Source organism: Heterocephalus glaber, unplaced genomic scaffold (genome assembly GCF_053883595.1).
Source record: "Heterocephalus glaber isolate CG9 unplaced genomic scaffold, H.glaber_assembly_v1.0 deba00000809, whole genome shotgun sequence".
NCBI lineage: Eukaryota > Metazoa > Chordata > Mammalia > Rodentia > Bathyergidae > Heterocephalus > Heterocephalus glaber.
Window position 1 is genome coordinate 9,075,874 of NW_028258163.1, and position 27,313 is coordinate 9,103,186.

Sequence of the window (27,313 nt, forward strand, 5' to 3'; positions counted from 1 at the left end):
AAAATAGAAGATAAGCATTATTTGAAGAGATATTTGCTAAGAAATTTTTAAAATTTAAGAAAGATATGACATATCAAGTATTCCAAATAGCAAGAAAATAAAAATGAGTCCATACTGAAACATATGTTGAACTAAAAAATATCAAAGATAAAAACCACCTTAAAACCTACTATAGAAGATATTTTACCTACAATGGAATGAAAATAAATTAACAAAGATTTAAAATCTTAAGTAATAAAAATCAGAAAATAATGGAACAATATCTTCAAATCATTGAGAAAAATATACAAACTAGGATTTTATATCTGCTTAAACTACTACCTTGTAATGAGGGAAAAATCATTACATTATGAGTTGTACAAAGAAAACTGAGTTTACTACACACAGTTTCTACTTACAAATGCTATTAAGGGATATGCTTTGGTAAAAAAAAAAAAGACGTTGAGTGGGCTGGGGATTTAGCTCAGTGGCACCATGTCTGCCTGGCAAATGCAAGGTCCTGAGTTTGATTCCTGGTACTGGGGGAAAAAAAAGATGTTGAGAGTCAAGGTAATATGTGTGTCACAAAATGTGAAAAACTCAAAACTAATACAAATTTTTGTAAGGAAAAATCACTTTAAGCCATAAAAGCATAACATTAACAATTTATGTTTAAAAATAAAATAAAAATTTTAAAGTCATAATAAATGAAAGAGAATGATTAAGAGAAGTTAATATATAAAAAGCCCTGTATTGGTCACTTTCTCATTGTTGGAACAAAATATTGAACACACACAACTTAAGGAAGAGAAGTTTATTTGGTTCACAATTTTAGAGGATTCAGTTCATAGTTAGCAAGCTCCAACTTGCAGAACTGGCATGGCAGAAGGGCACACAGAGGAAAGCTGCTCAACCCATAGTAGCCAGGAGGCTGAAAGAGAAAGGAGCACCCTGAGACAAGAATATACCCTTCCATATCACATCTCCAGTGACTCACCACCTCCAACCAGGCCCAAGTCCTATCAGCACATTAAGCTATGAACTAAAAAATAGTTAATCCTCATAATCCAGTCACTTTTCAAAATCCCCACCTTTGAACACATGAGAATTTTGGGAAACATCTCTAAACTATAACATTCTACCCTGACACCCAAAATGTTCATGTCCATCTCATTATGTAAAACACATTTAATCCACCTCTAACAGTTCCAGTATTATTGAAAAGTTCAAGTCTAAAGTCTATTCTGAGACTTAAGGTAAATTCTTAGCTGTAAGCCCTTGTAAAAATCAAAAAGAAAGTTAAATCCTTCCAACATACAGTGTAAACATTCCCATTCTAAAAAGGAAGAGTAGGAGAACAGAAAGGAATAACAAATCAGCAGGGCAAACATTAAATACTATAGATCCATTTCCAGCATCCAGGGAAGGTTGTAGTAAGATGTGAGCTCCAAAGGGCTTGGGGAGCCCTGCTTCCAATATCTTGTGGATGGCAACCTGCATGGCCTCTCTCTCAGGCTAGCTCTGTTCTCTGCTTGTGGCTTTCCACATTCCTAGTATCTCCATCTTCCTGGGGCCTCCAGTGCACTAACTATTCATTTTCAGAGTTTCACACATCATGCTTTCAAAGGCACACTGCCTGGCCTCTCAGGCCTTCATGTGAAATCTGGGCAGAAAGCCTAGGGATTCCACAAATCTTGCATTCTGAATGGCTACAAAATCAGCACCATGTAGATTATACTACTGTCTGCCACCAGTTCAAGCAATAGCTAGGCCCACAGGGACCATGGCTATACTATCATCTGACTGACTAGACACCTGAACTTGGAGATAAACTTCCCTATGTGGTCCTGAGTGAGCAAGGTGCCCCAGGATTCTCTTCTTTCAAAGAAGTTTACATTTTACTGTTTTACCATTTTGTGCTTGCAATGAATGGCATCTGGCCAATTCCTGAGATCCCCTTGAGGCATCTTTTCTATTTTTCTTAGGCAATGTACTTGGCTTCTTTTCAGTGTCTCTAATCTTTTCAGCTACTGCAGTCTCCTTGGCCCCAAATTTGCATGTGCTTCCTTTGTAGCCAAACTGCAAAATTTTCAAATCATTTGGTTGCTTGTTGCTCCTGATTCTCACAGTAGATCTAGCTAAAAGCAGCCAGCAGTACCCATGCCACAGCCTGAACATTAAAATTTCCTCAGCCATATCAATTAACCTGACACCTTTAAATTTAGCCTCACTCAAAATCTCAAAACATAGGGAAAATGTAGGCAATTCTTCGCCAGAATGAAACACCATTTCCTAATAGGATCCTCATTCCCAGCTGAAATCTCATAAGCCTGAACTTTATTGTCAGCATTCCCACTAGCATTCAGATCTTTTACACCCCAACTAGTATTACCCATAAAGCCTGTAACATTCTAGGGTTTCTCTAGCTTATATTTTCTAATCTTTCCAAGTTTCTCCCACAAACCCGTTCCAAAGGCTTCTGAAGAGCATGATCATGTATAGTCACAGTAATGGCCCCACTCCAGGTACCAATTTTCTGTATTAGTCACTTATTTGTCACTGGAACCAAATACCATGCACAGGCAACTTAAGGAGGAAATATTTATTTTGAGTACAATTTCAGAAGGTTCAGTCATGGTTGGCTGACTCCAATGCAGAATCATCATGGTGGAAGGGCAAGGTGGAGGAAAGCTGCCCGAAACTGAGAGAGACGGGCAGAGCTATAAGACTATATCCTTCTAGGTAACACTCCCAGTGAATCAACTTCTCCAACCAGGACCACCTCCTAACAGATATTGAGCTATAACTCATTAATGGTTAATCAACTGGTGAGTATAGCATCCCATAATCCAATCACCTTCTACAAGCCCCACCTCTGGGATTTCTGGAGACAGTTTAGACCTAAACCAAAACAAGTTCCTTATCTTGATTCTCTTTAATTTCTTGAGATTGCAACACTAGACAATATTAAAAGAGACAAAGTCTCAAACGTGGTTGAATCATGCTTAGGGCCAAGTAGACTGCTGTGCTTGACTTTGACAAAATCCAACATTTTTAGGTTTGCTCTTGTATATTCCCTCAATTTTTTTTGTTTTCCAAAAGTTGAAAAAGAAGGGAATTAGATTTGATTTCCAATACTGCAATGTTTTAACATTTTTTTTAAACCAGTCCAGGTGACTGAATTTCAAAAAGTATGAGTGTATTTGAGCTTACAAAAGTATTGGCGAGAAGAAGAATACAATATCTTTGTCCAGTACTCCTCATGGATCACAAAATTACACGCATATACATACACTTTCACACACACAATTATAATGGGCTTTCACCTCTGTTATCATATTTCTGTAGTTTAAACATATAATAAACTACATAAGGCATCCCAAGTGCTTCATAATGGTATCATACTAAAATTTAATTTTGCCATCTACAAGTGATGAAGAAGAAAAATTCTTATTCTGAATTAGCTTGTGACAAAAAAAAGAATATTGTATGGTTAACAAAAGTGGGAGATGCTATGCAATATCTGTCATTTTGATCTTTAGTTACGATGTTTTAGGGTCAGTGATATCACTCATTAGATATTTGGGAATTGTTGTAATGATTTTAATAATTACAAAGTAAAAAAACCTTAGAATGGTTTTGTGTAGTTGCTGCCTGATGGAGGGATAAAGCAATTGCGATGAATTCATGCATAGCTCAATATTCCAAGCAGCAAACAAGTCTGTTAGAGATAATGATTATAAACAGAAGAATTTTATTGAAGAAAGATATTCATTATTAAAACTTTATTTTATCAAGGTCATTTTTATAGAGAATCTTATTGAATACTGTTATACAGAACACCTTTTGTAAAATAAATTAGATACCATGGTTTTTATTTTATTCCTACCATGTTTTAAACCTAAGTTATGTGAAATGTAGAGGTCAGTTTTTATACCCCTGCAGTCTTTGTTACAGGAAAAATGCAAAAAGTAATAAATTATCTAGTACATCAAAGGAACAGAAAATTCATGCAGTGACAATGTAAAACATATGGGAAATGTGTTCTCAAAAAAGACCGTATCTTACACAAGTTTGGAATTTCTGGACTGATTTCTTGAAGTAGAAAAATCTAATATGAGCATATTTTAATTTATCTTTACTTCAAAATGACATTTCTTCCTCATATAGAGCAGAACTGCAATTTCAAGGACATATTTAATTAATCCTTATTCTCAGAGCCGTATACAAGGATTGTATTAGTTCTTATTATGTATTTAACTTCAACATCTTCTGAGTTTAGTTTCTGATAAGCCAAATTCCTGACATGTAGGAAGAAGGCAAATATCAGATTTCAATTTTTTCATGAGAGCTTAAATAATTTTGACAAAATTAAACTAATTCTAGTCTTCTGCCTACTGATCCACTAAAAGGAGCGTGAGTAAGACTACCAGTATTTATCTCTAATCAATAAGCTACTAATTTGTTACTTGCTACGCCAAGAAATGGCATAAGTGGTAAGAGAACAGAACACACAGTGAAATTAGAACAAAAGCCATGTCTGAGTACTAGAAGTTCAGCAAAGCTGTAACAAGACATTACATGTTGTAAGAAGAGGAAGTTAGGTATCCAAGAGGACATGGAGTCCGGGATACATCTCAAATGAAAGAATAGCAACAAGAGATTGGTCCTATAGGCCCGGGGATTTAGCTTAGTGGTTTTGCCGCCTGCCTCGCAAGCGCAAGGTACCGAGTTCGATCTGCAGTACCAAAAAAAAAGAGAGAGAGAGATTGGTCCTATATTTCAGGAATTTTTTTTCTCCCATACTCTTTAACTTCCTGTTATGCTACAAAATGACAAAGGTAGACATAGAAAAGAAATATAATGGAAATGAAAACTTTTATGTACATTTAGTTCAGTAGTAAACAAAGCACTTTGCAAGGCACTAATATTAAATTAACGGTGTTAAAACATAACTGACCCTAATCATTTCCAAGAAAGGTCAAATGCTTGTTCACTTGGTCTGCTTGAAGCTTATGCTTTTGCTGATTGGCTACTTCTTCTGAGGAGGGAAGGAAATAGGTACAGATGCAAATTATGGTCAACAAGCCCTTCAGTTCTTGTCTTTCCTGAGTCAATATGCCATAACAGCTACTATAGGTTTTGCTAGCATGTATTTTTATATTTTACTGAATCTATTATATCCAATTACATGTTATCTTAAAGATAGTCTAGTGAACTGAACATAAAGCTCTAAATAATCATCAGTAGTAGCTTTTATTTCAGACTGTAAGAACAATGGAAAGGCATATTGATAATATACAACAATTTCATCTCTGAGACATGATTTTTCTGTCTGCATGTGATCAAAAGCAAAATAAGCTTACTTATATTAATATAGGCCATTTTCTAACTCCACTTTAAGTGATTTCAGCCTCCAGCTTCCTATTTTCAAAGACATGGGTCTTAAGGGAAAGGCTGTATTTTAAGCTACTATGTCAAATTGATCAATTTAAAAATACATCTACCTATGATGCACATCTGAAGGAAAAATCCATAACAAAACAATCTGATAGCATTTGTTGGAATCTAGCTAAATAACCCCATTAGAATAACATTTTGGTTTAAAATCAAAAGATTTAAGTGAAAATTTTCTAACTTTTAAAAGTTCCTGGGGCTGGGAATTTAGCTCAGTGGTGTTGTTGCCTGCCTTGCAAATGCAAGGTCCTGAGTTTAATGCTCGGTACCAAAAAAAAAAAAAAAAGTTCCTAAACAGGAACAATAAAAAAAAAATCAATCTCTCTCTCTCTCTCTCTCTCTCCCCCTCTCTCTCCTATCCCTATTTCACTCTCTCCAGCCCATGTTAAGATTTTACTGTAAATAGTATTACCAGGTTTTAGTTGTGAAGAAATGATTTGAAGTTGTACAATTGTTACCTAAGCAGTTGTACAAATTCACAATAGTAGTATTCATATTATTAGGCAATAACTGCACATTTTACTGACAATAAAGTGGATTTGTGTCCTCTGGTCCTTTAGCTGTCTGTAGGTTGTTAGGTACTCATTAACTGATTTGTGTTAACTCATTGACACAAAATGCCTGCTTATTATCATGTGAGTGATGGCAGTGGACAAGGGGAAAATGGAAAGTAAGTGCATTGGCTCTGGAAGTTCCATCTTCCCATCTCCTCCATCACTCTTCTTTACCCTAACATCTCTCCCCTACCCGGAACAGTGAAAATTTTAAACCAGGTAGAAGGGGATATGGAAGGCAGATGTTTTGGAGGGAGGAAGATTTTTTAACAGATAGAATTTAATGGTAGTAACTGAAAATATCAGTAACTAGGGCAGAATGCTTTTAAGAAGTTTTCCAAAAGAGTTTTTAATTCTTTGGCTGGGAATGGTGGTGCTGTCTTGTAATCCCAGGACGCTAAGAGGCAGAAGCAGGAGGATAACAGGTTTGAGCCCACACTGAGTAATTTAACAATACCCAATCTTAAAATTTAAAAACAAAAATTTTAAAAAGCTGAAGATGCCGCTCAGTGCAAAGCCCTTAGGTTTAAAAGTTTTAACTTTTGCCTTGGTCTTTTTCAAGAAGCATTTAACCATTCAGACAACAAATACAGATGCCACTTAACTATTTTACTAGTGAGACTGCATCATATTTATTCCCCTGGTTCTATAAACTAACTCCTTTTCAACTATTCTTTTTTTTTCCACCATTAAGTTTATTGGTACATTTTAGGTATAAAATACATTTACATTCATCATTGGGATCTTGTACCATTACATGAGTATCTTGGTGCTTATTTTTCTTTCCCCTTCCCCTGCCCTCCCTTCACTCCCTCCACTCTTCCCTATTTGCAAAGACTTTGTTTCCATTTTTTTCCTTTTCCCTTCTTTCCTTTCTCCAACCCCTCCCACTTCCCCTGCTCCTTTAGACCTTTACTTCCTATTATACAATATCAATTATACATTTTAAAAATTAAAATATCAAGACCTAGGAGACATCACCACAGATTTTACAGAATTTAAAAGGATATAGAAAGCATATTACAAAAATCTTTTTTGAAATAAATTCAACAACTTGTAAGAAGTACCTTGGAAAACATATAAATGAAACTAACTCTGGAGGAAATATAAAATTGGAATAGCACCTATTAAAGAAAGTATATTCCTAGCTTGAAAACCTACCTATATGACAACAACAGGCTCGTATACATTTTAACTGATGAATTATCTCAAACACTTAAAGCAGAGAAAAAAAGGAACACTTCTCCCCTCATTTTAGGAAATCAACATTGTGCTAACCCTAAAACTGGATAAAGATAATAGAGGGAAAAAGTATGAACATAGATAGAAATTTGTTTAACAAAACAAACTATTAGAAATCAGATCTGGCAGGATGTAGAAAGTGGTTTTATTATAGGGATGGCAGTGTTGGTTCAGCATTGGAAGATCCACCCCCAAAAGTCATCATTTTAGCAGAGGAAAGGAAAAAGCCATATGATCCTGTCACTAGTTGGAGAAAAAGTATTGGACTAACACAGCTGTTCATGGTAAAAGCTATCAGGAGACCAGAAGTAGAACAGAAGCTTCTCAACAGATTAAAGACATGTACTCCACACTTCAGCGAGAACGCCTTATATGAATGGAGAAGATACAATGCTTTCTCCTTACAGTGGGGAACAAGGGCAGATATGCTTACTCTTCATCTGTCCATTAAACTGAAACCTAGGCCCAAACCAAAATAGTCTGGCAATAAAATGACACAGGATAGGATCGGCAAGGTAGAAGCAAAATCTTCATATGTAGATGAAATAATCATCTACAGAGAAAATACTAAGAAATCTCTAGGAGCCCCTAGAACTTGTACTTGAATTTAGCAGGATTAGAAAACACAAGTTATTTATAAAAATTCAGGTCTATGTATACTTGCTAAAAATGAAGAATTGGATATTGAAATTTACAAGTTATGTAGGAGTACAAAGGACCTAGAAATGTAAAAGGAAAAAAAAAACAGTGTTGGAAGATGTTTAGTACCTAATTTTAAGACTTCTTCTAAAGCTACAGTAATCAAGGCAGTGTTGGTGTAAGGAAAGACATATAGATCATTGGAATAAAACAGAGAATCTAGAAACAGAACCACACATATATGGTCCCCTGAGTTATGAAAGATTATTTAACATTAACATTTTATAGAATATAAACTCAATTCAAGAGCCGAGGAAGAGATAGTGTTTTCAGCAAATGGCACTAGAACACCTGGAATCCATATATAAAAAATTAACCTCAACCCTTTATTTCCATACATAAAAATAACTTGAAGGGATCTATGAACTTAAATATGAAAACCTAAAATTATAAAACTTTAAGAAGAAATTACAAGGGAAAATGTTTATGAATTCAGGGTAGGCAAGAACTACCTAGGATACAAAAGACATGATGTATAAAAGAAAAAAATTGATAAGTGAGATTCCATCAAACTTTAGAATTTTAAATGACATCATTAAAATGAAAAGTAGTCCTTAAACAGACTATATTTACATTGCATATAACCTATGACCAGAATATATAAAGAACTCTTACAGCTCATTAATAGATAACCCAATTACAAAGTAGACATAAGAAGATGATAGCCAGTACAGCACAAGGAAAGGTGTGCAACTCTAGAATCAGAAAAATACTAATCAATACAATAACAAGATTGAATTATACACTCATTAGGGAGATGAAGTTAAAAGTTTTAAAAGCTTTGTCATGACTTTTTCTTTTTGTTGGATTCTCCCCCTTTGTGTTTAATTTGTCATGCACAATGGATTTATTCTGCTGGGCTTACTGGGGTTGTGATCCTCATTGTCTTTTCCTAGGGTATTGTCTAAAATTTTTTGGTGTGCTAGTTTGGTATTCATGAAGTTCCTGAGATGCTCTTTATCATGAAAGTATCTTATTTCTTCATCAATTTTGAAAGACAGTTTTGCAGGGTACATCAACCTGGGTTGGAGGCTGTTTCCCTTTAGGGCTTGAAATACATCACTCCAAGCTCTTCTTGCCTTGAGGATTTGCACTGAGAAGTCTGCTGTGATTCTGATGGGCTTTCCTTTGTATGTGATTTGTTTCTTTTCTCTCACTGCTTGTAGAATTTTGTTCTTCTGTTGGATTTCTGGAATCCTAACTATTATATGCCTATGTGTAGATTTTTTTTGATTAAGGCTAGCTGGAGTCCTATATGCCTCACTTATCTTTATGTCAAGTTCTTTTCCCCTCCTTGGGAAGTTTTCTGCCATCACTTCTGTGAACAGTTTTTTATGTCATCTGCACTCTCTCCTCTTTCTTCATTGACTCCAATCAGTCTTGTTATTCTTCTCTGCATCGTCTAGCAGCTGCTGGTTTGATTTGTCATGTTTCCTTACAATTTTAAAGCAATTTTTCTTCTCCTGGTTACTAATTGCAATCTTATCTTCTATATCTGAAATTCTATCCTCACATTGGTTCATTTTGCTCTGCAGACTTTCGATGGAGTTTTTAATCTCCTGGAAATCTGTTTGCATCTGTTTTATGGATTCCATTTGTTTCCTATGTTGGGATTCCATCATGTTCTTCAGATCCTCTATTTTTTTTATCTGTTGTCCTCTCTAGATTTATTAATCATGTCTTGCACTATGAGCACAATCTTTGCTGTCATCTGAGAAATTATTTCTGATTTCATTTTTCCCATATACTTTTTTGTTGCCAGTTCAGAGAGTTGAGGTGGTTGAGTATCAGATTGTTCCATCTCATTTCCCTTTGGGGTTGCTGTAGGTGATCTGGAAGTCTGTTTTTGAGGTTTGTTTATGTGTCTTCTCATTTCCCCAGGTGAGGGGTGTGTGCTCTGGCACCCATGCGGCTCACCTTCTCTGCCCTAGGATGTGGAATGGTGGTTCTCACCACCAGTTCTTATGGCAAGAGTTTTGGGTTTTCCAGAGAGAAGAGTCTAAGACAGAGCCTGAAGGTGAAATCCATGGCAAGAAGACTCAGCACCACCAGCTCAGCAACTCCTTGTTGCATGTCTGGGAGATGATTTCCAAACTTCCGAGAGTTGTCTTCTGAAGCATTCTGCAGGTTCAAGGACCCATTACTGGTGAGGACCTTCTTGGGGGCAGAGTCCTCAGGTGGCACAGGGAATCACGTGGCAAGAGATGTTCGTTTGTTCATGTGTATGTTTCTGGTCTCCCTTCTGTGCTCTTCCTAGTGGCCCCTGTGAGTTAGGATGGCTGGCACAGGAGAAAGGAGAGGTGCCTGGGCTGACTTCGCCCTGAGCTTCTGCGAGGACCCTGTGCCTATTCTTTAATGATAGTTCTCTAAGTGATAAGGTGAGTAGTAGAACTGGCATTCTAAATACTCTGTGTTCTAAGTTCAAAAAAATGCAGTATTTACAGCCAGTACCTTCCTGCTAGGGCTTGCAGAGATAGTCATTCTATAAAAATCATCACCATAACCACCTCTTTCGATTAAGAGAAAGACTGGGTAAGCCAAGTGAGGCATGACTTTTGGTAGGGCAATCACTTAAAACCCAAATATCAAAGGAGTTACTTTGTGTTGGAGGAGAAGTCATGATGTACTTCTTGCCAGAGTAAAGGAGGGCCCTAGGAAAATTATTCGGAATGATTGCATCAATAATCCTACCTCCCCACTGCTGATAATTTATTTAAAAGTGTCTAGGCTATTCGGTTGATATTTAGGGTGGATAAGGTGAAGAAAAGAAAAGAAATGCAAGAAAAGACAGTAAAGAAAACCTATATTCTACTGTTCAATATAAGCCATAATTCAAAATTTTCTATGTAGACTCTGAGTGGAGAACTGGGTACAAGATGTCTTGCTGGTATCAATCCAAGAAGCCTGTCTACCAAGGAAAGCCCAGCAGTAAAGAGCTATAGATGGCTTGGGAGAGGAGTTGAAGATAGGGGCATAAGATACAGACCAACCTTTTTACAGGTTGGAAATATTAACTTCATTCTACTTTAAAGCTAGTTAACTCTTTAGTCCTAACCCTCCCTTAAGGCAAGCATGTTCATAAGCATGGGCACCAACATCTTACAACCTGGATCCAGAAGATTATGGAGGAAGCCTTTCTGCATCTCCAAGAAACCAGAGTAGAGTCATTTCCAGTTAGCAATAAATGGAGGACAGCCTGTTGAAGAGAAACATGTGAGGAAGAAAACCATGTTCACCCACCAGAAAGGTGCATGGAAAAAAAAAGTAGGAAAATGAACCATAAATCTAACTGAAGCTAGAGGGAGGGAATGTGAGATTAAATTTTCAAAATACACATGACTAAGTTTTAAAAAATTAGAAAGACTATTCTGATAATTAAAGTACCTGGAAAGTCATGAAATTAGAAGTAGTATCTCAGCAAAGTTTAGAGAGATGAGTATAGTACAGAATTACCAGAAAAATAAATTTAGTTCATATTTATCCTCAAACAAGTTAAGGCTCATTATATGCTTTAAAATGTTTATCATATTAAATTTTAGAATAAAACAAATCCCTGAAAACCATACAACCTAACATATTGATGCCATCATCATAAATTTCTTTTAAAGATATATATATCTTAAATTTTTTTTTAAAATATATATATAGCTACACCCATACTATAATTTAAATTTTATATTTTTGTTTCCTATATCATACTCTAGCATATTATAATCATCTACTTTAAAATACACATCATATCACATTGAATTGTTATATAATAAAATCAAGAAATGTGTTTCCAAGATTTTTCAACTAAGCTATAGATAAATTCACATACTCTTTTCTCCACAATCTCATCAAAATTACATAGTACTGTTCTTTTAAAAGTTTTCATTACATTAAGAAATACAAAATGGATACTTACTGTTTTAATTTTCATGTCTTGTATTGCTCATAAGGGTAAACAGTTTCCTCATTTACTGGTTTTATTTTCTCCTAGATAAACTACCTCTTCATGTCCTTTGTCTATTTGCTTATCTGGAATCTTGTTGTCATTCTATGTATTTAAATATGCTTTTTATAGGTTGGAAATATTAACTTCATTCTACTTTAAAGCTAGTTAACTCTTTATTTCTAGCCCTCCCTTAAGGCATGTGTGTTCATGAGTATGGGTACAAACATCTTACAGTCAGGGTGAGCCTCTTATACTTAATTGTTTTTGCATTCTAAATTATTCAAGAACTCATGCCATTTGGGAGGAGAGGTTCATCATTCAGTACATGATTCCCACTCAAGTAATTACATTCTGTTAATTGGAGGTATTCTCTTGGTGTTCCTGAGGGATAGGATTCTCTGAGACTGAGAGGTTTATTTTGGTCAGTCAGAAACCATGCTTAGCATGTGTGGGCAAAGGAATAACATTCCTCATCTCTAACAATTACTGAAAGTGGCTTATTTACATCTATTTTACTTATCATCCCTCACTCTCATTTCAAAACAGAAACTTTGTAGTCCAGCAGAGAGGAAGGTCCACACAGCCTTAAAATGAGCATCGCATAGGCAATAACACAATGGGGACAAGTGGGTGCCTTAATGAAAGTAACAATAGAGGATGTCCCCCTTCAGGTACCCCTTATCCAGATACAGCTAGAGCCCACGATGATTCTCTAAGGTGAAGATTTTCCAACAACATGAGTAAAGGGAAGACTGTGTACTCTCTTAGGAAACCTTAGAATGAGAATTTCTACTTATGTTATTGAGGTATAAGGATCCCACAGACCCCTTCTTGTAAAATCAAGGAATTTGCTCTATAGTCTGTAGCTACCCTCCTTGGAGCCTGGCTCCCATGCAGAAACAATATTGCTCCAATGAAAAGGCAATGAGTATTTACCATAAGCCTTCTGTGCCAAGATGGTAAGCCTGTAGGCAGAGAAGGAAAATTATAGAAGAAAGTAGGGTGTTGAGTAATAAGTACATGGTAAAGCTGTGTAGTTTGAAGGTGGAGCTGTTTGGAAGATAAAGATATGGGTGGACATACAACATTCATGAACAACCACAACAACAGCCTCCATTGTTTCATTCATGAACAACTTATGCCATCCTTCCTTTGCTAGTTTCTTAAATTTAAAAAGGGTCTGTTTACATTATACCTTTTTGCCAAATATTTTCAAGCATTATATTAATAAAAGGTTTGTTAACAGGAAAAGATGATGAATCCAATGAAAGGGCCAGGAACTTACTAAAAACTTGAGCATCACCAACTCCTAACCACTATTATGTTGCTTATATTTCTATGAACAAGAAACTATGGCATCGCTTAATTCACGTGGGTCATTTGCCAAAACTATCTTTGTTCCATCACCACATTATCAAACATTAAAGATAAAAAAAATTTAGTATATTTTCACCCCTTTTAATAAATAAAAACAATATCCTTAGACAAGAAAAACAACTGACCACATGAGTGATTTTATAGCTAAAATTAAAATTCTTTTGCTCAAGTTGGCCATAGTGATGAATGCCTGAAATCCCAACTGCTTAAGAAGCTGAGGCAGAAAGATCTACCTGGGCAACTTAGTGAGATTTTTCTTTAAAATAAAATAGAAAGGGCTGTTAGGATGCTTCCCTGACATGTATGAGGTCATGGGTTCAATTCCAAGTACTAGAAAAAAATTCCCTTGCTTATAATTATCTCTTTTTCACACTCTTAATGATGACTACAAGCAGAGATTAACTTTTTGGGGAGTTAATTCATTAGGAATGTTAATAATCCCCCAAATAGGACAACATAGAAAGGTATCACCAATGATTCATATTTTGGCACTGATTTTTTATATCTCTTAGAAAGCTATCTATAACAATAGTTTCGAAAGGATAAATGAGTAAGAAGTTTGTCCAGTAAGTAGAATATTCTAAATTTAAGGCAATGGGAAGGCAATAACTTTTTCTCCTCCTAAGCCACAAATACAAGATGAAAATCTATTAAGAAATCTTCATCTGTTTGATAAATTGTTTATAAAAATTTCAATATCTGATTTAATTCAATCATGAATAAAATCACTTAAATTGTTGTACCTTAGTACTACTCTGAGTTTGAATTTATTTTTTAGAAGACTGAAAATTATAGGAACCCTGCTCAGATTTTATGTTCTGGTAATTAAGCTAATTCCTTCTTTTGCCCTAGAGCTAACATAGCTAGTTGCCTCTCAATATCCTTTCTTACTTTTGCTTTGTCAAGAGGACCCTGACTTTTTGAAGAAGGAACAATCTGTCCAGCTAAAAATACTTGTTTTCCCAGACTCCCTTGCATCCTAATCAGGTGGCACGGTCCTGCTGTATGAAATGTAAGCAGACATCTGCTGGGATTGATGGGAAAGCTGTTGCTTTCCTGATATAGTCACTATCCACTCCTGCCTTGCTCTTCTCTCCTTTATCTTTTTTGTCTGCTGAAATATTAGCATAAGACATAGCGGGCAAGCATCTTTCCTGAAATTGTAAGATGCCAAGATTGGGGGCAAAAGCCTACAAACTATGCCTGACAGACCAAAGATGGAAAGAATTTAGATTCTTGATGGTATGACTGAACTGCCACATCTACCCTGTACTACCTCCTCCTAAACTTTTTGTTGCAGGAGACAAAATCTGCTGTTGGGGCTGCTATTGCAGTTTTATGTTATTTACAACTAAATATACCCCTAATGGTTCCTTGTCTGATCCTACATATATATGAGATTTTAAATGATCTTAGAATATTCTTTATTAAAACTTACTTTGTGTTGTACCCTTTAGTTTTCTAACCATATACACATAAATAAAGAAATTCCACTGTGATAAATACATCACCTGTTGAGTACTATGTTCTCTCTCTGACATATCAAAAGTATTGATTTCTTTCCCCTGTTCAACAGATATTTAATTCAAAGTCTACTACATTCTAGGCACTGGAAATATATAAAATCCATATATTATTTGGCTCATATATAGTTTTATAAAAGTCCTGTTTTGTAAAATATGTTCATTAATTATAGCGATGCTGACTGAATATTTCACTTTCAAAGTGATTAGCTTGGTATTATATGAAATTTAAAGGATCTCTTCCATATAGGATTAGGAATAGAGCTTCTCCTCCATAAAATCTCCTAAACAGGGTTCAGAGTACTTCCATTCAATGAGTACATTGAGTCACTAGCAAGATTGTGCCCCAGGAAGGACATGGAAGCTCTGCATATCTAACTTCCCAGCCACCTCCATACTAGGACCTATGAATCTCTTCCATTTTCAGGTTCCTGTGCTCTATTCTTATAATAAACCACTGATAATAAGATTATTAAGAATAGAGTTTGTAAGTGAGAAATATCATTAAAGTCATATGGAAATTTAAAAGTGGAGGATCAATGAATGAGTGTTGCATTATTCAAATTTAATTAAAAAAACCTTGTCTGAACAAAGTTTTTCAACACCTAGGGCTTAATTATTTTCTTTGCATATAATTTAATTTTCATATTTGTCAAGTAAAATAATAGAGATAAGTAGTTCTTTTGATGCTCAAGAAAAACTATGTTCATGCATATGTCTATGTGTAGAGTGTGTTCTGAGAAAAGAAGCTTGAAAAAGATTTAACCATCTAGACTCCCCAAATTCATCACAGCTTAAATTATCTACTCCAAACTACTAGTCATATTCTTCTTGAGCCCAGCCAAAAAGCTCTTCATAGGTAAAATTTTAGTTCTCATTTATAGGGACCAGCATTCCTTGTACGTTTAGGTAGAGACTGATTTTTACTTTGTTTTTTCCCCTGTGGACACAGTATTCTTGCACTAGTCCTGGATATTATCCTGATTCCATAATGGATGGGCCTCTTATAGAGATAGCTTATTTGGGAAGAGGCACAATGTATAATAACCCTGTGTAAATTATGAAAAACTAGAGTGGAACCCAAGTACACAGTAAGTCATTCATGAGTACAATTCAGAATGCACAAGGCTCAATACACTATATTTCCTACCAACTCAGCTCCCTGCTGTGATTTAGATCTAATAGGATACATGCACTATTTATTTGTCTTTCTATTGACAATATTCTTATAATAAATTGTATGGCCTCTATGAGCATACTAAGGGTTGAATGAATTATTTGTCATGTTTGGTGACACAAGCTTGTCTTATTCCAGTACAAAGTGTCAGCAGTGCCAGAATTGTGCTTGAATATAAAATATGAATTTGGGCACTTATATTTGAATATGTAACTAACTATGAGCTCCTGTTTAGGAGACCACTAAATATGTATATACACATATTCAAACATAAATGTATGTTTGTTTTTAAAGTGGTCCATATCCTGACTGTCAATGTTGTTTATATATGCCTATACTTTTCCCAAAAAGCACATATTGATCCCAAGGGAAATTGATTTTGAGATAAACTAAATATTTACTGTCTAAAATTTCTGGTCTGAAAGTCTAGAAGTAAAAACTCTGCATGACTTGTCTAGGAAGCCACACTTGAAAACCATGCCTGTCCCACATTCTTGAGATAGCACAAGATCATAAATATTATTCAGATCATAACATCTTAACTTTAAAATAACAATGAAAAATTCTTTTTAAAAATAGCCAAACAATTATTTTAATTTTGTTGATATTTTAATTAAAAAATAATAATACAGTAAAACCTTGGGTTGCAAGTAACTTGTTTCACAAGTGTTCTGCAAGACAAACAAACATTCCTGATAAATTTTAACTTGATAAATGACCAGTGTCTTGCAATACAAGTAGTAAATGATGCTGAACATCACATGATTGTAACTGAGCCAATGGTTCCCCCTCATCTAGCCCCCCATGAGATTGTGGGTAATCATCTCCCAACAGCAAGAGGTTGTGGAGGAGATGTCATCTGCAGAGGAGGAGGAGATAAAGGTGGACAAATTCCTCACTTCAAATGAGATTAGGGATATGTGTAAAATGTGAGAAACAGTGTGAAAACACCAGCCAAATAAGGCTGTAGCTGTGCAAGTGCAAACTTCCCAATATACGTCTTCAGTTATACTAATGTATGCTGAGCACTAACAGTCAGTTCCTAAGTTCCCTGTTTCCCTTCACTCCTGGTATTAACAGCTTTGAAGAACAAATCTGAGATAACTTACCATAACACTCAAGGGTAACATATTCAAATAAACATTATTTCTCAAATCAAATTCCATAGAGAAAATTATATTATAAGATATATATCTCTGATAAATAAGAACAATGGTAATAATAGCAATTTTTCACATTTGATCACTTATACATTTATAATTTATGATTTAAATTCTCAAATCACAAAATGTCATTAATTAAAGTAAGGGTTTGTGTGTTAACTGACATTACAGATACCTTCAAAAGTTACTCAAGAAGTTGTCAAAACTCAACTTTTACTGGGGAATTAAAATCTACCTTTTGTATGCACCTTAATCTTTTATAGAGTTATTTCCCTCAGTTTTTCTAATATATCTGTTTGAATTTTCTTGTTATGTGGCTGTATTATTCTGCTAGAAGCCTGGGAATTCAAATAGCGGTTCTAAAATTAAAACTGTTGTTGTTTGTGTTATTTATCCCTAACAGACCTGATAGCTTCCTGCCTAGAGCTGAGTCAAGCCCGAAAGCCTTTCAGCTGAATCGCTAACAATGCTCCTAACCCCATTTCAACCTTCTTTCTCTAGAAAAAACAACTTCCTCTATGCCATTTCCACACTTGTAAAGATTTAATACATAGAATTACCATGGAACAGAGAAAAAAATCTGATTCTTGCCCCCTCTTTTCTCTCATGTTTTTATTCTCCTCAAAGTGGAGAAAATGATTTTTTTTATGGGTCTGATGTTGAGAAGGTCAGCTAGACTTTAAAAACTTGGTACTTTTCAACAATCAGATATCCTTCAGAAAGTATACTCTTAATGTTGTTAGTGATAATGCTAACGCTGAAAACAATGAAAACTATTTAATTGTGGGTGCTATAGACCAGTGATTTTTAGACTTTCAAATTTTATGAACCTGAAAATTAATCAACAATAAAATATTGGGAAACTGACATAGAGTTGCCAGCTTTTAATATTCTTCTTTTTATTTTCCCACATAAGGTAATTTGCATAAACAATTACTATGCATTATTACCTTTGTATCATGAAAAGACAATTTGACACCAAAGTACTAGGAAGAATCACTGAATAAAATGTAGGGTCTTATTAAATTGAATACATTTGGATTAATAAAATGCTCACTAATTTGTTTTTCTTATTTTCCATTTTTGCCAACCCAGTATAATCAACATCACTAATACCAACTGATATTTATTCAAAGTATAAAGATATCCTAATAATCAAAGAGATGCTATTTCTTCAACTAGTGGTAAGTACTGCCCTACACACCCACACACACACACACACACACACACACAATTTTTTTTTATTCAATATTGTATTCATGCTTTGGCCTAGAAAGTATTTCATTTCAATCACTCACTAACATTTTGCTTCTTGGTTAGAAACAGAGACTGTAAGAATTTTAGTGACTTTTAAAATTCACTCATTCAGTGCTTTCATTCTGTAGACATATTATTCAGCTTTACCTTTGCTGGGACACAATACCCAACACCCAACTTATGGAAGAGTTTTAATTTGGCTTGCTCTTCAGGAAGATTTGGTCTATGTCTAGTTGTTTCTAAGGGAGAAATATATGAAAGAAGGGCATGACAGAGAAAAACTGCTCACTTATGATAGCCAGAAAGCACAGAGAAGAAAAGAGCCCAGGAGGGAGATTTACTTCCAAAGGCATGCCCCCTGTGACATCCCTCCTCCAACCAGGCCTTGCCTATTAACAATATGTTTAACTATGAAATCATCAATGGTACAATACAGTGATAAGTATACACTCATGATTCAATAGCCTTTTAAAAGCCCTATCTCTGAACACACAAGACTTTTGAGAGACATTCTAAACCTTATAGTATATAAGAAAATCAATGCCAAAGAGAGCCCAATTTCTAAATACCACACAACTCCCCTCAACTACAGGTATGAGCTTGCATCTCTCTGTAGACATAAAGTAGCCTTTTCAATTTTAGGGTCAACATTTCATTGTCTAATCAGTATCAGAGCATATACATGTTATTTCAGTTAATGCTTATAATAACCACATGTCATGGCATTGAACAACAGGAATTTATTCTCCTTTAGGTCAGGAGTCTGAAATTATTCTTACTGACCTAAAAGATACTCATAGAACTTCACTGCTTTTTAGAGGGGCTAGCAGACAATTCATTTTTCTGCCTTTTCCAACTTTAAGAGACTGCATGCATCCTTGTCTCAATGTTCTGTTTCTTTCATGAATGGCAATGGCCAGTCAAGTCTTTCTCACATTGTATCTCTTGAACACTGACTTTTTTGACTCCCTCTTTCACATTTAAGGATTCTTATGAGTACATTGCATCCACTAAAATAATCCAAGACAATATCTTCCAAACTCAAGATCATCTTATTAGCTACCTTAATTCCATCTAAAACTTTAATGAATTTTTAACCTAATACCATGTAACCTCACATACCCTGGGATTCCAGGACTAAGATGTGGTCAGTTTGGGATGATCATTATTCTGCCTACAACAGCACACTGATGGCATTCTACTCTAACTCTTTAACAGAGCTCAAATTGAATAGATCCAAATTTTCACTGCCATATATGTGAGTAATTATTAACATGAGTGCAGATTATTTATGAAGTCTAGTTAGAAAGCAGTTCTTCCTGCTTACTACCAATTTAGATAAATCAATCAAACATTTTTATACAACAATTTCATCATTTAAATGAGAATTATACCTACCTCACTGCGTTATTGTGAAAATTAAATAAATTAATGTAAATAATTTAGGAAGTCATTTAAATCAGAACAAAAGAGGTAAAATGACTTCTGTTCATAGATGACATGATCTTATATGTGAAGAACTCTAAAAGTTCCACAAAAAAGTAAAATCTAATAAATTCAGTAAGGGAAGATACAAAATCAAGATGCAAAAATCAGTTGCATTTCTATCCACTAACAACAAACAATCTGAAAAGTAAATGAAGAAAACAATTCCATAAACAATAGCATTAAGAATAAAATACTTAGGGCTGGGGATTCAGCTCAGTGGTTCCACCGCCTGCCTCACAAGCTCAAGGACTGGAGTTCAATCCCCAGTACCAAAAAAAAAAAAAAAGAATAAAATACTTAGAAATGAATTTAATGAAGAAACATGAACACTTTGTACACATACAAATACAAACCATGAATGAATGAAATTTTTTAAAAACTCAAAGAGAAAGACAGCTAGTATATGTTCATGGATTAAAAGGCTTACTATTATTAACATGTCCATAAGATCCAAAGCATTTATATTCTCAATGCAATTCATATAAAAATACTGTATCAGTGGCATTTTTATAGGAATAGAAAAAACAATCCCAAATTCATATAGCAACACAAAGGACCCTGAATAACAAACAGAGTCCCAAGAAAGAAAAGCAAATATGTTTTTAAGACAATTTACAAACCTACAGTAATCAAAACGCTATGATATTGGCATAAAGACAGACATACAAATAAATGGAACAGAGGAAAATCCAGAAATAAACCCAGATAAATTCAGTCAAATGATTTTTAACAACAGTGCCAAGGCTACATAATAGGGAAAGTATATCTTTCAAAAAACTGTGCTGAGGGCCAGGGATTTAGCTCAGTGGTTCCAGTGCCTGCTGTGCAAGTGCAAGGTCCCGAGTTTGATCTCCAGTATCAAAAAAAAAAAAAAAAAAAAGAAAGAAAAAAAATTGTGCTGAGAAAGCTAGAAAATCACATGCAAAAATTGAAACTGGACCTTTACCCTACACCATGCACAAAAATTAACTCATAATGAATTAAAGATATAAATCTAAGACTTTAAACTCTAAAATTCTTAAAAGAAATTATAGGGAGACTGCTTCATATTATTGATCTTTACAATGATTTTGTGGATATAATACTAAAAACACAGGAAAAACAAAAACAGGATGAGGCTGCATCAAGCTAAATATGTTTGTACAGCAAAGGAAATAAGCAACAGAGTAAAAATACAATCTACAGAATGAGAGACAGTATTTGCAAACCACATATATAATAAGAGGTTAATTCCTTCAACAGTACTCCAAAGAGGCATATAAATTCCCAATCATATAGGGAAAGATTCTCAACCTCACTCATCATTAAGGAAATTAAAATCAAAATCACAATGAAAAATGTACCAATAAAAGAATTTAAAGAAAAAAAAACTATTCAGAAAAAAAAAATCAATGAAGTATCACCTCACACCTGTTGGGATAGCCATTATCAAAAAGAAAAAAAAAAACAAGTGTTGGCAAGGGCATACAGTTGGAACCCATGTGCATTATTTATGAGATTGTAAAACAGTGTAACAGTTATTAAAAACAGTAGAGATTTTTCTCAAAAATATGAATAAATAAGAATAGAATTACCATATGATCCAGCAATCCCACTTCTAGGTATGTATCCAAGAGTAGTGAAATCAGAATCTAGAAGAGATATTCACATTCTTATGTTCATTACAACATCATTTGCAATAGCCACAATATAGAAACAAGCTGAATGTACATAAAATGATGAATGGACAAAGAAAATGTGATATGTACATATCATAGAATATTATTCAGCCACAAAAAGAAGAAATTCCTGCCATGTACCACAATCCTGTTTATACCTGGAGGACGTTATACTAAGTGACATAAATCAGCCACAGAAGGGCAAACACAGTATGACTGCACTTACATTAAGGTAGCTACAGTAGTAAAAATCATAAGAGAAAGTAAAATGGTAATTGTGAGGGGCTGGGAGGAAGGAGAAATGATGGAGTTGCTACTCAGTGACTGTAACTTTTCAGTCATGCAAGATGAAAACGTTCTAGAATGCGGCTGTATGACATTATGCTTATAGTTAATAATATTCTACTGTACACTTAAAAAATTTAGAGAATAGATTTCATGCTATATATTTTTACCACAGTAAATAAAATTTAAAAACTTTAGGATGACACAAAATGAGGAGTCAATAAATTTTAGTTGTCAAAATTATAACCAAATTTATGATCTTAAAATACATATGATTTTATATACTCATCAAATATTATCAATGTATGTGTTCAGTCTCTTCGATTATTTGGTGGCACTTATTTATAATTTTTAAAGAAATGAACAGTATACTATAGTTGATAGCACCTTGCATTTTCACATTTGTCTCATCTGATACTGGTTAGAAGAAATGGTTTCTGCTGTGAGAACAGTGAGTCTCATTGAGGAAACAACTGCGTACATATAAATTCAGCTAAACACCACAGAAATGATATTAAAGTTTTGCAATACTGAGGAAGAAAGAGCACTCACCCAGGACTGATTATCAAGAAAGGCCCCTCAGAAAGAGACACATCAAAGCAGGAAATGACATAGGCTCTACCGCCTCATCCTAGGTCAGTTGTTCTCTCTTTTAGGGCTCAGAAGACTAGACTCAGGAGGTTAATAAGGCCCTAGCTGTTCAAGAGGAAAAACACTAAAAGTGGGCAAGGGGGAAAAGGCCTAATGGTAACACTAACATCTCCATAAGTTCCTTCACTAACAGTGAAATCTGTTCTACCTATTTCCAGGATTATGCTTCTTCCAAATAAAGAGTGATCGAAAAAAAAGCCCTGAAACAAAATTATTTATGTAAAACTTTTTAGTTTGGAACAAAGAGCAAAAAGTATCCTTCTTCTCTAAGACTGGTATTTTGATATATCCACCTACTGATGCACGCATTAATCACTATTTTTTTATTGTCCCTTCACACCTTAGAGGATGGGGTAGGGGTAGTTTGGGTGGTTTCCCCTCAAAGAAAAGACTAATATAAAATACATGAAATGGGGAACCTGAAAAAGCAACAACAAATCAGGGCACAAGGTAAGAATTTCAGCTTGAACATCCCACTCCTTCTGCTTATCTCTTGAGTCTGGCTTCCCAGCAGGAGCTTTGCTCTCATGTGGATTTCTGAGAAGAGAAAGCCACCATTTGCTCACTATACCCTGGGACCACCCAGCTGCCAAGTGCTAGCTAAACAGAGGTTCATCAAGAGGCCTGCAGTCAAAAGGCAGCAGGATGGCCAGTTGCCATCAATTTCCACAGCAAGTCTGGCATCTTGGCATCTTGCTGTTCTCCCCCTCCCCCAGATTAATTGCTGAGAACCTCAGCCTTGAAAGCTGCTTATCCTACCAACTTCAGCTGCTTCCCTTCTTTCCCTGTACTTAACACCTTACTTCCTCATGCCTGATAGTAAGATGAAGTTTCTCATATACCTGGCTCTTCTAGTGAGGCCACCCAAACTCTAATGTAAATGTTTCTCTCCCCTTTCCACACACTCATGGGTAAAGGCAGAATTGCCACGTCTCCCCTTGGACCTGATTGCTAGGCAACACTCAGCCATGTGAATTTGTCACTTCTGTTTGGCGCAAATTTCAATTTCACCTCCAACTGTAACAACACTGCTTGATATATTTTAGATGCCACTGTGGTTGGATGGCATCCCAGGAAAAGATGTGAAGTGCTACTGCCAGAAATGAATGATTGGCATTGGGTAAAGCAATTCTCTGAACTCAGCCTTGGCATACCATTAATTGTTAAGTCTGTTCTGCTACCACCAACCTCTTGTCAGAATCATGTCTATTGTAAGCCTTTGCGATAAGATTCCAAATGGTAGAGCTCTCTCCCTCTCTAAGATTCAAGTCATGTTGATAATGAAGAAGTAGATTTCTCGGCTCACAATACTGTATATTACTTCTTCCTACTTTCCATTTATTGGCTACACTTTGGTGTGAAAAGAAAAATAGTTCCACGTCTGAATATTACTGAGCTATGAGTTACCATGTGCCAATTCAGGTTCTGGCCCTAAATAGGAGATTTACCTTCCCTTTGGTTTCTCCAGCACAATGTGCCTTCAGTTATGATAACAATTAAATACTGTAATAAGGAAACAAGTTATTAATGATATATGATAAAATTAATGCTAAATATATTATGCTGACAAACATATTTGACATTTACAATTTATATACTCACATTAGATCAGAAAACATGCTACGTGCAAACAATCATAATTTTTAAATAAACACATAACATTATGGCAAGATATAAGATTACTTTAATCACCTAGTCTCTATCTAATGTTGCATTATCAATCTAATAGTATAATATTATTTGTGTTAAAGATACAGTTGCCTAGCCACCTACCTGGAATATCCTTAAATACTCCACAATTCCTTAGCTCACTCTGAAGATGCTATTATAAGGAATGTTTTCATTTCTGTGCTTTGTGCTAAATAATTGTGAGAATAGTATATCTGGTCTGATCCCTTCAGCTCCTATGTCCACCAACTTTTCAGTGAATTATTTTTTTCCTCAAATCCAAACATCTTCAGAAAGCTTGGAAATATTTTCCTGAAATGAATCTAATTAAATAGAAGTTAGGCAGCTATAAGTAAAAATAGTACTTCAGACTTTACGTGCATTTTCTGATTCATTGGAAACAAAAGGAGTTTCTCGAACAGTGTGAATGAACCATGAAGTGCGCATGTTCTTTTAAGAAAGGCCAAGGGTGCAGTTCTATTTTCTTAGCTCTGCTTTCATATTTATGTGTCTCATTTCCAGCTCATTGCTGATGCCTCAGTTGCGCTATCCATCACCACTTTTATCCTCCTTGTTCCTCAAAAAGAACATAAAATCCTTTTTTATGTGATGGTAATATTATTGCAAATAAAAGCAAATACCAAAATCTTTATTAGTCTGCCAAAATAATAAACTATTTAATAAAAGCATGCTGTAAAAATAAGGTCATTTGCATCACTCAAGTTACTTGCAGAAAATACAGAGAATTATTGGTCAAAAAAGCACAAACTGACAGCAATTACTTCTGTTGTTCATGTGATACACTGTGCAATAGGGTTAAAATTTTGTTAATATTTTGCATATTTCCTGGATTTAAATGCCTTTAATATTGCTCAAAACTGGTTCCAAACTGGAAATTGAAAAAAAGTCCAATTCTTATAAAATACTGATTTCTTTTTTGTAAAAAGATTTTTGGTAAGGAAAGAAAACAAATCAAAGTGATCTCTTTTTTGGTACCTTTTTCACAAATATGTAAGTTGACCTTCTGGTAACCTTGATATTCCAAGATTTATTACCTAAATAATAACCATCTTAATATCCAATATTAATTTTATTTGCTGTGGATTTGTGTCCATGCTTCAGCTATGTAATTTTTCCCCTCTTTGTATTCACTTTTTGTCATTTTTGCATGTATACCAATATGTTTTATTTGAGGTTAGTCTAAGAGTGAAAGTTAATAAATGTGCTATTTCTAAATAAATGTCTAATGTTTGATCTTTTAGTCTACTGTTATATAAACCCACAAATTTTTTTCCCTCACAATTTCTATGCTCAGCTGGCAGGTGTGAAAATATATTATTGATACACATGTAATATAGCAAAATAATTAGCTGTGGTAAGGATTAAAGTATCATTTGTATAGTCCAAACCTTCCTTAATCTGTACACCAGCTCTTCTGATTAAAAAGCAAATATAATTTATTAAATATTATTAATATTTACAAAATTAGATATTAAATGTATTACTTGTTTCATGATGACTTTTTAAATTAGGAAGGGGGCTAGGGATTTAGCTCAGTGGTTTGGCCACCTGCTGTGCAAGCACAAGGACCTGAGTTCAATCCCCAGTAGCCAAAAACGAAAAAAATTAGGGAAACCTCCTTGAACTCCAGTTACTGACTTTTTAGTTTACAAAGCCTTTGTGTATAATTGTTTGCTTGAGACACAAGTTAACCATTGTCAATTTTATGGATATCAGTTTAACTTATGAAAATGAGGTACAATTCCTATATTGAGTAATGAACCTATGGGATAACTCCATTGTACAAATTTGGACATGAGATATGCTTTTAGAGTATAAAAAAAAGCAATAATTCCAGCTGGACATAATGGCATGTGCCTATAATCCTAGAACTTGGAAGGTTGAGGCAGGAGGATTGCCATGAGTCTGAGGCCAGCCTGGGCTTTTTAGTGATTTCAGGGGCAGCCTGAACTACATAGTGAGACCCTGTCTCAAAAAAGAAAAAAGAAAGAAAAAGCAATTATTTTAGATATTAATTGCCTAAATTAATTCCCCCAAAACTCATATTTTGAAGACCTAACCCCTAATATGCCAGAATGCAACTGTATTTGGAAATAGGATCTTCTAATAAGTCATTAAGCTTAAATGAGGTCATGTGGATGGATCCTAATATAATTTGGTTAGTATCTTTAAAAAAGAGAGAGAGAAAAATTTTCACACACAAAGAAACACCAGGTCTGCACAGCACAGAGGGATGATGATCAAGAGATGCAGGGAGAGGGTAGCCATCTGCAGACCAGAGAGAGAGGTCTTAGAGAAAATCAACCTCACCTTGAGCTTAAATTTCCAGTTTACAGAGCAACACAACAATTAATTTCTGTTGTTCAAGCCTCTCAGTATGTGGTATTTTGGCAATCTGAGCAACATAATACATTATACAATATAAGGATAGACTCTATCTCTGTGTGTCTCTTTGTCTCTGTTTCTTTCTCTCTCTCTGAGTGTGTCTCTTTGTGTCTCTCTCCATATATATATAAAATAAATATATATATATAAATCAGATATCTATATATATATAAAATAAATAAATCACATTTTATTTTGGTCTTAGTACCCTAATGGATGAAAAACAATCTACCTCAATGTGAGCAATTCATGTTCATGACAGAACAAAAATCCAACCTGTACCTCTAAATTCTGTATACAATTCTGAAAATTGCGCTAATATTTTAAGTTCTTTTTGTCTCAGAAGTTCTTAAAGTGGAGTCTGTAGAACACAAAAGCCTCCTGACATGTACTACGGACCATGTTCTGTGGGCTTTGAATATATTCACTGTTATTCAGGGAAGGGTATCATTCTAAATGGCAAGAACCACTTAAGTCTTAGGATACTATGTTTTTTGACCAATCAGTAGGTAATCAATATTTGTTGCCTAGGGAGAAGCCAACATGGACCAGGCTGGCACAGTTGCAGGCAGGTCCAGCCAGGCCTTGCCCTCACCCCAGCCACCTGGGCCCACCTGGAAAAGAGCTACACAGGCCCACAAGCAACAGCTAGAGGCCCACTCCAATGCCACTGATAAGTGCTCACAGAACCTAGCCAGGAGCCCACCCAGACACCAGCAACTGAGTCCACCCAAAAACAGCTTTGTAGGAGGGCAGGTCCTAATCAGATGCATGCCTAGATACAATCCCAAC

At 35.0% G+C, this 27,313-nt stretch overlaps 1 long non-coding RNA gene across 1 annotated transcript in view; it reads right to left on the minus strand.

Annotated features, from left to right (window-relative positions):
* Positions 1 to 778: 778 nt before the first annotated feature.
* LOC110345185 (uncharacterized) overlaps positions 779 to 27,313 on the minus strand; it is a 52,159-nt gene continuing 25,624 nt past the window's right edge. Inside the window, exons 2-3 of the long non-coding RNA XR_002388341.2 lie at positions 21,428 to 21,484; positions 779 to 910 (exon numbers count right to left, since the gene is read on the minus strand). This is a non-coding gene — a long non-coding RNA (uncharacterized LOC110345185). The remainder of the gene's footprint in view (positions 911 to 21,427; positions 21,485 to 27,313) is intronic.